Genomic DNA, 13,219 nt, shown 5'->3' on the forward strand with positions numbered 1-13,219 from the left:
TCGCTAGTTCAGCATGACCGGGGTCACTGTTTTTGTGTCGTGAAAATGAAAAAAAAATACCTGCAATTTTTTGTGAAAATGGTTTTAAGATGTTTTTTTAGGCCTGTCCAGAATGTCGCTAGTTCGGCATGACCGGGGTCACTGTTTTTGTGTTGTGAAAATGAAGAAAAAAAAATCTGCAATTTTTTGTGAAAATGGTTTTAAAACATTTTTTTAGGCCTGTCCAAAATGTCGCTAGTTCGGCATGATCGGAGTCATCGTTTTTGGTGACAAAAATAGAAATCTGCAATTTTTTGTGAAAATGGTTTTTAAATGTTTTTTTAGGCCTGTCCAGAATGTCGCTAGTTCGGCATGACCGGTGTCACTGTTTTTGTGTCACGAAAATGAAAAAAAAAAATCTGCAATTTTTTGTGAAAATCGTTTTAGACATTTTTTTTAGGCCTGTCCAGAATGTCGCTTTTTCAGCTTGATCGGAGGCATCGTTTTTAGGGACAAAATAGAAATCTGCAATTTTTTGTGAAAATGGTTTTAAAATGTTTTTTTAGGCCTGTCCAGAATGTCGATAGTTCGGCATGACCGGGGTCACTGTTTTTATGTCACGAAAATGAAAAAAAAATATCTGTAATTTTTTGTGAAAATGGTTTTTAAATGTTTTTTTTAGGCCTGTCCAGAATGTCGATAGTTCGGCATGACCGGGGTCACTGTTTTTGTGTCAAAAAATGAAAAAAAAAAATCTGAGCTATTTTTGTGAAAATTGTTCTAAAATGTTTTTTTTAGGCCTGTCCAAAATGTCGCTAGTTCGGCATGATCGGAGTGATTGTTTTTGGTGACAAAAATAGAAATCTGCAATTTTTGGTGAAAATAGTTTTAAAATGTTTTTTTAGGCCTGTCCAGAATGTCGCTAGTTCAGCATGACCGGGGTCACTGTTTTTGTGTCGTGAAAATGAAAAAAAAATACCTGCAATTTTTGGTGAAAATGGTTATAAAATGTTTTTTTAGGCCTGTCCAGAATGTCGATAGTTCGGCATGACCGGGATCACTGTTTTTGTGTCAAAAAAATAAATAAATAAAAATAAAAAATCTGAGCATTTTTTGTAAAAATGGTTCTAAAATATTTTTTTAGGCCTGTCCAAAATGTCGCTAGTTCGGCATGATCGGAGTCATCGTTTTTGATGACAAAAATAGAAATCTGCAATTTTTTGTGAAAATGGTTTTAAAATGTTTTTTTAGGCCTGTCCAGAATGTCGCTAGTTCGGCATGATCGGAGTCATCGTTTTTGATGACAAAAATAGAAATCTGCAATTTTTTGTGAAAATGGTTTTAAAATGTTTTTTTAGGCCTGTCCAGAATGTCGCTAGTTCGGCATGACCGGGGTCACTGTTTTTGTGTTATGAAAATGAAGAAAAAAAAATCTGCAATTTTTTGTGAAAATGGTTTTAAAACATTTTTTTAGGCCTGTCCAAAATGTCGCTAGTTCGGCATGATCGGAGTCATCGTTTTTGGTGACAAAAATAGAAATCTGCAATTTTTTGTGAAAATGGTTTTTAAATGTTTTTTTAGGCCTGTCCAGAATGTCGCTAGTTCGGCATGACCGGTGTCACTGTTTTTGTGTCACGAAAATGAAAAAAAAAAATCTGCAATTTTTTGTGAAAATCGTTTTAGACATTTTTTTTAGGCCTGTCCAGAATGTCGCTTTTTCAGCTTGATCGGAGGCATCGTTTTTAGGGACAAAATAGAAATCTGCAATTTTTTGTATAAATTGTTTTAAAAAACATTTTTTTAGGCCAGTCCGGAATGTTGCTAGTTCGGCATGATCGGAGTCATAGTTTATAGGGACAAAATAGAAATCTGCAATTTTTTGTGAAAATTGTTTTAAAATGTTTTTTTAGGCCTGTCCAGAATGTCGATAGTTCGGCATGACCGGGGTCACTGTGTTTGTGTCACGAAAATGAAAAAAAAAATATCTGTAATTTTTTGTGAAAATGGTTTTTAAATGTTTTTTTTAGGCCTGTCCAGATTGTCGATAGTTCGGCATGACCGGGGTCACTGTTTTTGTGTCAAAAAATGAAAAAAAAAATCTGAGCTATTTTTGTGAAAATTGTTCTAAAATGTTTTTTTTAGGCCTGTCCAAAATGTCGCTAGTTCGGCATGATCGGAGTGATTGTTTTTGGTGACAAAAATAGAAATCTGCAATTTTTTGTGAAAATAGTTTTAAAATGTTTTTTTTAGGCCTGTCCAGAATGTCGCTAGTTCAGCATGACCGGGGTCACTGTTTTTGTGTCAAAAAATGAAGAAAAAAAAATCTGCAATTTTTTGTGAAAATGGTTTTAAAACATTTTTTTAAGCCTGTCCAAAATGTCGCTAGTTTGGCATGATCGGAGTTATCGTTTTTGGTGACAAAATAGAAATCTGCAATTTTTTGTGAAAATAGTTTTCAAATGTTTTTTTAGGCCTGTCCAGAATGTCGATAGTTCGGCATGACCGGGGTCAATGTTTTTGTGTCAAAAAAATAAATAAATAAAAATAAAAAATCTGAGCTTCTTTTGTAAAAATGGTTCTAAAATATTTTTTTAGGCCTGTCCAAAATGTCGCTAGTTCGGCATGATCGGAGTCATCGTTTTTGATGACAAAAATAGAAATCTGCAATTTTTTGTGAAAATTGTTTTAAAATGTTTTTTTAGGACTGTCCAGAATGTCGCTAGTTCGGCATGACCGGGGTCACTGTTTTTGTGTCGTGAAAATGAAGAAAAAAAAATCTGCAATTTTTTGTGAAAATGGTTTTAAAACATTTTTTTAGGCCTGTCCAAAATGTCGCTAGTTCGGCATGATCGGAGTCATAGTTTATAGGGACAAAATAGAAATCTGCAATTTTTTGTGAAAATAGTTTTTAAATGTTTTTTTAGGCCTGTCCAGAATGTCGCTAGTTCAGCATGACCGGGGTCACTGTTTTTGTGTCGTGAAAATGAAAAAAAAATATCTGCAATTTTTGGTGAAAATGGTTATAAAATGTTTTTTTAGGCCTGTCCAGAATGTCGATAGATCGGCATGACCGGGGTCACTGTTTTTGTGTCAAAAAATGAAGAAAAAAAAATCTGCAATTTTTTGTGAAAATGGTTTTAAAAAAATTTTTTAGGCCTGTCCAAAATGTCGCTTTTTCGGCATGATCGGAGTCATCGTTTTTAGGGACAAAATAGAAATCTGCAATTTTTTGTGAAAATGGTTTTCAAATGTTTTTTAGGCCTGTCCAGAATGTCGATAGTTCGGCATGACCGGGGTCACTGTTTTTGTGTCACGAAAATGAGAAAAAAATATCTGCAATTTTTTGTGAAAATGGTTCTAAATTTTTTTTTTAGGCCTGTCCAGAATGTCGCTTTTTCGGCATGATCGCAGTGATTGTTTTTGGTGACAAAAATAGAAATCTGCAATTTTTTGTGAAAATAGTTTTAAAATGTTTTTTTTAGGCCTGTCCAGAATGTCGCTAGTTCAGCATGACCGGGGTCACTGTTTTTGTGTCAAAAAATGAAGAAAAAAAAATCTGCAATTTTTTGTGAAAATGGTTTTAAAACATTTTTTTAAGCCTGTCCAAAATGTCGCTAGTTTGGCATGATCGGAGTTATCGTTTTTGGTGACAAAATAGAAATCTGCAATTTTTTGTGAAAATAGTTTTCAAATGTTTTTTTAGGCCTGTCCAGAATGTCGATAGTTCGGCATGACCGGGGTCAATGTTTTTGTGTCAAAAAAATAAATAAATAAAAATAAAAAATCTGAGCTTCTTTTGTAAAAATGGTTCTAAAATATTTTTTTAGGCCTGTCCAAAATGTCGCTAGTTCGGCATGATCGGAGTCATCGTTTTTGATGACAAAAATAGAAATCTGCAATTTTTTGTGAAAATTGTTTTAAAATGTTTTTTTAGGACTGTCCAGAATGTCGCTAGTTCGGCATGACCGGGGTCACTGTTTTTGTGTCGTGAAAATGAAGAAAAAAAAATCTGCAATTTTTTGTGAAAATGGTTTTAAAACATTTTTTTAGGCCTGTCCAAAATGTCGCTAGTTCGGCATGATCGGAGTCATAGTTTATAGGGACAAAATAGAAATCTGCAATTTTTTGTGAAAATAGTTTTTAAATGTTTTTTTAGGCCTGTCCAGAATGTCGCTAGTTCAGCATGACCGGGGTCACTGTTTTTGTGTCGTGAAAATGAAAAAAAAATATCTGCAATTTTTGGTGAAAATGGTTATAAAATGTTTTTTTAGGCCTGTCCAGAATGTCGATAGATCGGCATGACCGGGGTCACTGTTTTTGTGTCAAAAAATGAAGAAAAAAAAATCTGCAATTTTTTGTGAAAATGGTTTTAAAAATTTTTTTTAGGCCTGTCCAAAATGTCGCTTTTTCGGCATGATCGGAGTCATCGTTTTTAGGGACAAAATAGAAATCTGCAATTTTTTGTGAAAATGGTTTTCAAATGTTTTTTAGGCCTGTCCAGAATGTCGATAGTTCGGCATGACCGGGGTCACTGTTTTTGTGTCACGAAAATGAGAAAAAAATATCTGCAATTTTTTGTGAAAATGGTTCTAAATTTTTTTTTTAGGCCTGTCCAGAATGTCGCTTTTTCGGCATGATCGGAGTCATCGTTTTTAGGGACAAGATAGAAATCTGCAATTTTTTGTGAAAATGGTTTTTAAATGTTTTTTTTTAGGCCTGTCCAGAATGTCGATAGTTCGGCATGACCGGGGTCACTGTTTTTGTGTCAAAAAATGAAGAAAAAAAATCTGCCATTTTTGGTGAAAATGGTTTTTAAATTTTTTTTTAGGCCTGTCCAGAATGTCGCTTTTTCGGCAAGATCGGAGTCATTGTTTTTAGGGACAAAATAGAAATCTGCAAATTTTTGTGAAAATGGTTTTAAAATGTTTTTTTTTAGGCCTGTTCAGAATGTCGATAGTTCGGCATGACCGGGGTCACTGTTTTTGTGTCAAAAAATGAAAAAAAGAATTCTGAGCTTTTTTTGGGAAAATGGTTCTAAAATGCTTTTTTTTTTAGGCCAGTCCAAAATGTCGCTAGTACGGCATGATCGGAGTCATCGTTTTTAGGGAAAAAATAGAAATCTGCAATTTTTTGTGAAAATGGTTTTAAAATGTTTTTTAGGCCTGTCTAGAATGTCGATAGTTCGGCATGACCGGGGTCACTGTTTTTGTGTCAAAAAATGAAGAAAAAAAAATCAGCCATTTTTGGTGAAAATGGTTTTAAAAATTTTTTTTAGGCCTGTCCAGAATGTCGCTTTTTCGGAATGATCGGAGTCATCGTTTTTAGGGACAAAATAGAAATCTGCAATTTTTTGTGAAAATGGTTTTAAAATGTTTTTTAGGCCTGTCCAGAATGTCGATAGTTCGGCATGACCGGGGTCACTGTTTTTGTGTCACGAAAATGAGAAAAAAATATCTGCAATTTTTTGTGAAAATGGTTCTAAATTTTTTTTTTAGGCCTGTCCAGAATGTCGCTTTTTCGGCATGATCGGAGTCATCGTTTTAAGGGACAAAATAGAAATCTGCAATTTTTTGTGAAAATGGTTTTTAAATGTTTTTTTTTAGGCCTGTCCAGAATGTCGATAGTTCGGTATGACCGGGGTCACTGTTTTTGTGTCAAAAAATGAAGAAAAAAAAATCAGCAATTTTTGGTGAAAATGGTTTTGAATTTTTTTTTTAGGCCTGTCCAGAATGTCGCTTTTTCGGCAAGATCGGAGTCATCGTTTTTAGGGACAAAATAGAAATCTGCAAATTTTTGTGAAAATGGTTTTAAAATGTTTTTTTTTAGGCCTGTTCAGAATGTCGATAGTTCGGCATGACCGGGGTCACTGTTTTTGTGTCAAAAAATGAAAAAAAGAATTCTGAGCTTTTTTTTGGAAAATGGTTCTAAAATGCTTTTTTTTTTAGGCCAGTCCAAAATGTCGCTAGTTCGGCATGATCGGAGACATCGTTTTTGGTGACAAAAAAAGAAATCTACAATTTTTTGTGAAAATGGTTTTAAAATGTTTTTTTTTAGGCCTGTCCAGAATGTCGCTAGTTCGGCATGACCGGGGTCACTGTTTTTGTGTCACGAAAATGAAGAAAAAAAAATCAGCAATTTTTGGTGAAAATGGTTTTAAAAAAATTTTTTAGGCCTGTCCAGAATGTCGCTTTTTCGGCATGATCGGAGTCATCGTTTTTAGGGACAAAATAGAAATCTGCAATTTTTTGTGAAAATGGTTTTAAAATGTTTTTTAGGCCTGTCCAGAATGTCAATAGTTCGGCATGACCGGGGTCACTGTTTTTGTGTCACGAAAATGAAGAAAAAAAAATCTGCCATTTTTGGTGAAAATGGTTTTTAATTTTTTTTTTAGGCCTGTCCAGAATGTCGCTTTTCGGCATGATCGGAGTCATCGTTTTTAGGGACAAAATAGAAATCTGCAATTTTTTGTGAAAATGGTTTTAAAATGTTTTTTAGGCCTGTCCAGAATGTCACTTTTTCGGCATGATCGGAGTCATCGTTTTTAGGGACAAAATAGAAATCTGCAATTTTTTGTGAAAATGGTTTTAAAATGTTTTTTTAGGCCTGTCCAGAATGTCGATAGTTCGGCATGACCGGGGTCACTGTTTTTGTGTCACGAAAATGAAAAAAAAATATCTGCAATTTTTTGTGAAAATGGTTCAACATTTTTTTTTAGGCCTGTCCAGAATGTCGCTTTTTCGGCATGATCGGAGTCATCGTTTTTAGGGACAAAATAGAAATCTGCAATTTTTCGTGAAAATGGTTATAAAATGTTTTTTTTAGGCCTGTCCAGAATGTCGATAGTTCGGCATGACCGGGGTCACTGTTTTTGTGTCAAAAAATGAAAAAAAGAATTCTGAGCTTTTTTTTTGAAAATGGTTCTAAAATGCTTTTTTTTTAGGCCTGTCCAAAATGTCGCTAGTTCAGGATGATCGGAGTCATCGTTTTTGGTGACAAAAATAGAAATCTACAATTTTTTGTGAAAATGGTTTTAAAATGTTTTTTTTAGGCCTGTCCAGAATGTCGCTAGTTCGGCATGACCGGGGTCACTGTTTTTGTGTCACGAAAATGAAGAAAAAAAAATCAGCAATTTTTGGTGAAAATGGTTTTTTTAAAACATTTTAGGCCTGTCCAGAATGTCGCTTTTTCGGCATGATCGGAGTCATCGTTTTTAGGGACAAAATAGAAATCTGCAATTTTTTGTGCAAATGGTTTTAAAATGTTTTTTTAGGCCTGTCCAGAATGTCGATAGTTCGGCATGACCGGGGTCACTGTTTTTGTGTCACGAAAATGAAAAAAAAATATCTGCAATTTTTGGTGAAAATGGTTCCAAAAATTTTTTTAGGCCTGTCCAGAATGTCGCTTTTTCGGCATGATCGGAGTCATCGTTTTTAGGGACAAAATAGAAATCTGCAATTTTTTGTGAAAATGGTTTTAAAATGTTTTTTTTAGGCCTGTCCAGAATGTCGATAGTTCGGCATGACCGGGGTCATCGTTTTTAGGGACAAAATAGAAATCTGCAATTTTTTGTGCAAATGGTTTTAAAATGTTTTTTTAGGCCTGTCCAGAATGTCGATAGTTCGGCATGACCGGGGTCACTGTTTTTGTGTCACGAAAATGAAAAAAAAATCAGCAATTTTTGGTGAAAATGGTTTAAAAAAAAAAATTTAGGCCTGTCCAGAATGTCGCTTTTTGATCGGAGTCATCGTTTTTAGGGACAAAATAGAAATCTGCAATTTTTTGTGAAAATGGTTTTAAAATGTTTTTTTTAGGCCTGTCCAGATTGTCGATAGTTCGGCACTGTTTTTGTGTCAAAAAATGAAAAAAATAATTCGGATTTTTTTTTTGAAAATGGTTCTAAAATGCTTTTTTTTTAGGCCTGTCCAGAATGTCGCTAGTTCGGCATGACCGGGGTCACTGTTTTTGTGTCACGAAAATGAGAAAAAAAAATCAGCAATTTTTGGTGAAAATGGTTTTTAAAAAAAAATTTAGGCCTGTCCAGAATGTCGCTTTTTCGGCATGATCGGAGTCATCGTTTTTAGGGACAAAATAGAAATCTGCAATTTTTGGTGAAAATGTTTTTAAAATGTTTTTTTTAGGCCTGTCCAGAATGTCGATAGTTCGGTATGACCGGGGTCACTTTTGTTGTGTCAAAAAATGAAGAAAAAAAAATCAGCCATTTTTGGTGAAAATGGTTTTTAAATTTTTTTTTAGGCCTGTCCAGAATGTCGCTTTTTCGGCATGATCGGAGTCATCGTTTTTAGGGACAAAATAGAAATCTGCAATTTTTTGTGAAAATGGTTTTAAAATGTTTTTTTTAGGGCTGTCCAGTATGTCGATAGTTCTGCATGAACGGGGTCACTGTTTTTGTGTCAAATAATGAAAATCAGAATTCTGAGCTTTTTTTTTGAAAATGGTTCTAAAATGCTTTTTTTTAGGCCTGTCCAGAATGTCGCTAGTTCGGCATAACCGGGGTCACTGTTTTTGTGTCACGAAAATGAAGGAAAAAAAATCAGCAATTTTTGGTGAAAATGGTTCTAAATTTTTTTTTTAGGCCTGTCCAGAATGTCGCTTTTTCGGCATGATCGGAGTCATCGTTTTTAGGGACAAAATAGAAATCTGCAATGTTTTGTGAAAATGGTTTTAAAATGTTTTTTTTAGGCCTGTCCATAATGTCGATAGTTCGGTATGACCGGGGTCACTGTTTTTGTGTCAAAAAATGAAGAAAAAAAAATCAGCCATTTTTGGTGAAAATGGTTTTTTAAAAACATTTTAGGCCTGTCCAGAATGTCGCTTTTTCGGCATGATCGGAGTCATCGTTTTTAGGGACAAAATAGAAATCTGCAATTTTTTGTGAAAATGGTTTTAAAATGTTTTTTTAGGCCTGTCCAGAATGTCGATAGTTCGGCATGACCGGGGTCACTGTTTTTGTGTCACGAAAATGAAAAAAAAATATCTGCAATTTTTTGTGAAAATGGTTCAAACATTTTTTTTTAGGCCTGTCCAGAATGTCGCTTTTTCGGCATGATCGGAGTCATCGTTTTTAGGGACAAAATAGAAATCTGCAATTTTTTGTGAAAATGGTTTTAAAATGTTTGTTTTAGGCCTGTCCAGAATGTCGATAGTTCGGTATGACCGGGGTCACTTTTGTTGTGTCAAAAAATGAAGAAAAAAAAATCAGCCATTTTTGGTGAAAATGGTTTTTAAATTTTTTTTTAGGCCTGTCCAGAATGTCGCTTTTTCGGCATGATCGGAGTCAACGTTTTTAGGGACAAAATAGAAATCTGCAATTTTTTGTGAAAATGGTTTTAAAATGTTTTTTTTAGGGCAGTCCAGTATGTCGATAGTTCTGCATGACCGGGGTCACTGTTTTTGTGTCAAATAATGAAAATCAGAATTCTGAGCTTTTTTTTTGAAAATGGTTCTAAAATGCTTTTTTTTAGGCCTGTCCAGAATGTCGCTAGTTCGGCATAACCGGGGTCACTGTTTTTGTGTCACGAAAATGAAGGAAAAAAAATCAGCAATTTTTGGTGAAAATGGTTCTAAATTTTTTTTTTAGGCCTGTCCAGAATGTCGCTTTTTCGGCATGATCGGAGTCATCGTTTTTAGGGACAAAATAGAAATCTGCAATTTTTTGTGAAAATGGTTTTAAAATGTTTTTTTTAGGCCTGTCCATAATGTCGATAGTTCGGTATGACCGGGGTCACTGTTTTTGTGTCAAAAAATGAAGAAAAAAAAATCAGCCATTTTTGGTGAAAATGGTTTTTTTAAAACATTTTAGGCCTGTCCAGAATGTCGCTTTTTCGGCATGATCGGAGTCATCGTTTTTAGGGACAAAATAGAAATCTGCAATTTTTTGTGAAAATGGTTTTAAAATGTTTTTTTAGGCCTGTCCAGAATGTCGATAGTTCGGCATGACCGGGGTCACTGTTTTTGTGTCACGAAAATGAAAAAAAAATATCTGCAATTTTTTGTGAAAATGGTTCAAACATTTTTTTTTAGGCCTGTCCAGAATGTCGCTTTTTCGGCATGATCGGAGTCATCGTTTTTAGGGACAAAATAGAAATCTGCAATTTTTTGTGAAAATGGTTTTAAAATGTTTTTTTAGGCCTGTCCAGAATGTCGATAGTTCGGCATGACCGGGGTCACTGTTTTTGTGTCAAAAAATGAAAAAAAGAATTCGGAGCTTTTGTTTGAAAATGGTTCTAAAATGCTTTTTTTTTAGGCCTGTCCAAAATGTCGCTAGTTCGGCATGATCGGAGTCATCGTTTTTGGTGACAAAAATAGAAATCTACAATTTTTTGTGAAAATGGTTTTAAAATGTTTTTTTTTAGGCCTGTCCAGAATGTCGCTAGTTCGGCATGACCGGGGTCACTGTTTTTGTGTCACGAAAATGAAGAAAAAAAAATCAGCAATTTTTGGTGAAAATGGTTTTTAAATTTTTTTTTAGGCCTGTCCAGAATGTCGCTTTTTCGGCATGATCGGAGTCATCGTTTTTAGGGACAAAATAGAAATCTGCAATTTTTTGTGAAAATGGTTTTAAAATGTTTTTTTTAGGCCTGTCCAGAATGTCGATAGTTTGGCACTGTTTTTGTGTCAAAAAATGAAAAAAATAATTCGGATTTTTTTTTTGAAAATGGTTCTAAAATGCTTTTTTTTTAGGCCTGTCCAGAATGTCGCTAGTTCGGCATGACCGGGGTCACTGTTTTTGTGTCACGAAAATGAGAAAAAAAAATCAGCAATTTTTGGTGAAAATGGTTTTTAAAAAAAAATTTAGGCCTGTCCAGAATGTCGCTTTTTCGGCATGATCGGAGTCATCGTTTTTAGGGACAAAATAGAAATCTGCAATTTTTGGTGAAAATGTTTTTAAAATGTTTTTTTTAGGCCTGTCCAGAATGTCGATAGTTCGGTATGACCGGGGTCACTTTTGTTGTGTCAAAAAATGAAGAAAAAAAAATCAGCCATTTTTGGTGAAAATGGTTTTTAAATTTTTTTTTAGGCCTGTCCAGAATGTCGCTTTTTCGGCATGATCGGAGTCATCGTTTTTAGGGACAAAATAGAAATCTGCAATTTTTTTTGAAAATGGTTTTAAAATGTTTTTTTTAGGGCTGTCCAGTATGTCGATAGTTCTGCATGACCGGGGTCACTGTTTTTGTGTCAAATAATGAAAATCAGAATTCTGAGCTTTTTTTTTGAAAATGGTTCTAAAATGCTTTTTTTTAGGCCTGTCCAGAATGTCGCTAGTTCGGCATAACCGGGGTCACTGTTTTTGTGTCACGAAAATGAAGGAAAAAAAATCAGCAATTTTTGGTGAAAATGGTTCTAAATTTTTTTTTTAGGCCTGTCCAGAATGTCGCTTTTTCGGCATGATCGGAGTCATCGTTTTTAGGGACAAAATAGAAATCTGCAATTTTTTGTGAAAATGGTTTTAAAATGTTTTTTTTAGGCCTGTCCATAATGTCGATAGTTCGGTATGACCGGGGTCACTGTTTTTGTGTCAAAAAATGAAGAAAAAAAAATCAGCCATTTTTGGTGAAAATGGTTTTTTTAAAACATTTTAGGCCTGTCCAGAATGTCGCTTTTTCGGCATGATCGGAGTCATCGTTTTTAGGGACAAAATAGAAATCTGCAATTTTTTGTGAAAATGGTTTTAAAATGTTTTTTTAGGCCTGTCCAGAATGTCGATAGTTCGGCATGACCGGGGTCACTGTTTTTGTGTCACGAAAATGAAAAAAAAATATCTGCAATTTTTTGTGAAAATGGTTCAAACATTTTTTTTTAGGCCTGTCCAGAATGTCGCTTTTTCGGCATGATCGGAGTCATCGTTTTTAGGGACAAAATAGAAATCTGCAATTTTTTGTGAAAATGGTTCTAAAATGCTTTTTTTTTAGGCCTGTCCAAAATGTCGCTAGTTCGGCATGATCGGAGTCATCGTTTTTGGTGACAAAAATAGAAATCTACAATTTTTTGTGAAAATGGTTTTAAAATGTTTTTTTTAGGCCTGTCCAGAATGTCGCTAGTTCGGCATGACCGGGGTCACTGTTTTTGTGTCACGAAAATGAAGAAAAAAAATCAGCAATTTTTGGTGAAAATGTTTTTTTTAAAACATTTTATGCCTGTCCAGAATGTCGCTTTTTCGGCATGATCGGAGTCATCGTTTTTAGGGACAAAATAGAAATCTGCAATTTTTGGTGAAAATGGTTCTAAAATGCTTTTTTTTTAGGCCTGTCCAGAATGTCGCTAGTTCGGCATGACCGGGGTCACTGTTTTTGTGTCACGAAAATGAAAAAAAAATCAGCAATTTTTGGTGAAAATGGTTTTTAAAAAAAAAATTTGGCCTGTCCAGAATGTCGCTTTTTGATCGGAGTCATCGTTTTTAGGGACAAAATAGAAATCTGCAATTTTTTGTGAAAATGGTTTTAAAATGTTTTTTTTAGGCCTGTCCAGAATGTCGATAGTTCGGCACTGTTTTTGTGTCAAAAAATGAAAAAAATTATTCGGAGCATTTTTTTTGAAAATGGTTCTAAAATGCTTTTTTTTTAGGCCTGTCCAGAATGTCGCTAGTTCGGCATGACCGGGGTCACTGTTTTTGTGTCACGAAAATGAGAAAAAAAAATCAGCAATTTTTGGTGAAAATGGTTTTTAAAAAAAAATTTAGGCCTGTCCAGAATGTCGCTTTTTCGGCATGATCGGAGTCATCGTTTTTAGGGACAAAATAGAAATCTGCAATTTTTTGTGAAAATGGTTTTAAAATGTTTTTTTAGGCCTGTCCAGAATGTCGATAGTTCGGCATGACCGGGGTCACTGTTTTTGTGTCAAAAAATGAAAAAAAGAATTCGGAGCTTTTGTTTGAAAATGGTTCTAAAATGCTTTTTTTTTAGGCCTGTCCAAAATGTCGCTAGTTCGGCATGATCGGAGTCATCGTTTTTGGTGACAAAAATAGAAATCTACAATTTTTTGTGAAAATGGTTTTAAAATGTTTTTTTTTAGGCCTGTCCAGAATGTCGCTAGTTCGGCATGACCGGGGTCACTGTTTTTGTGTCACGAAAATGAAGAAAAAAAAATCAGCAATTTTTGGTGAAAATGGTTTTTAAATTTTTTTTTAGGCCTGTCCAGAATGTCGCTTTTTCGGCATGATCGGAGTCATCGTTTTTAGGGACAAAATAGAAATCTGCAATTTTTTGTGAAAATGGTTTTAAAA

This window comes from Salmo salar, chromosome 14 (genome assembly GCF_965601325.2).
Source record: "Salmo salar chromosome 14, fSalSal1, whole genome shotgun sequence".
Lineage (NCBI taxonomy): Eukaryota > Metazoa > Chordata > Actinopteri > Salmoniformes > Salmonidae > Salmo > Salmo salar.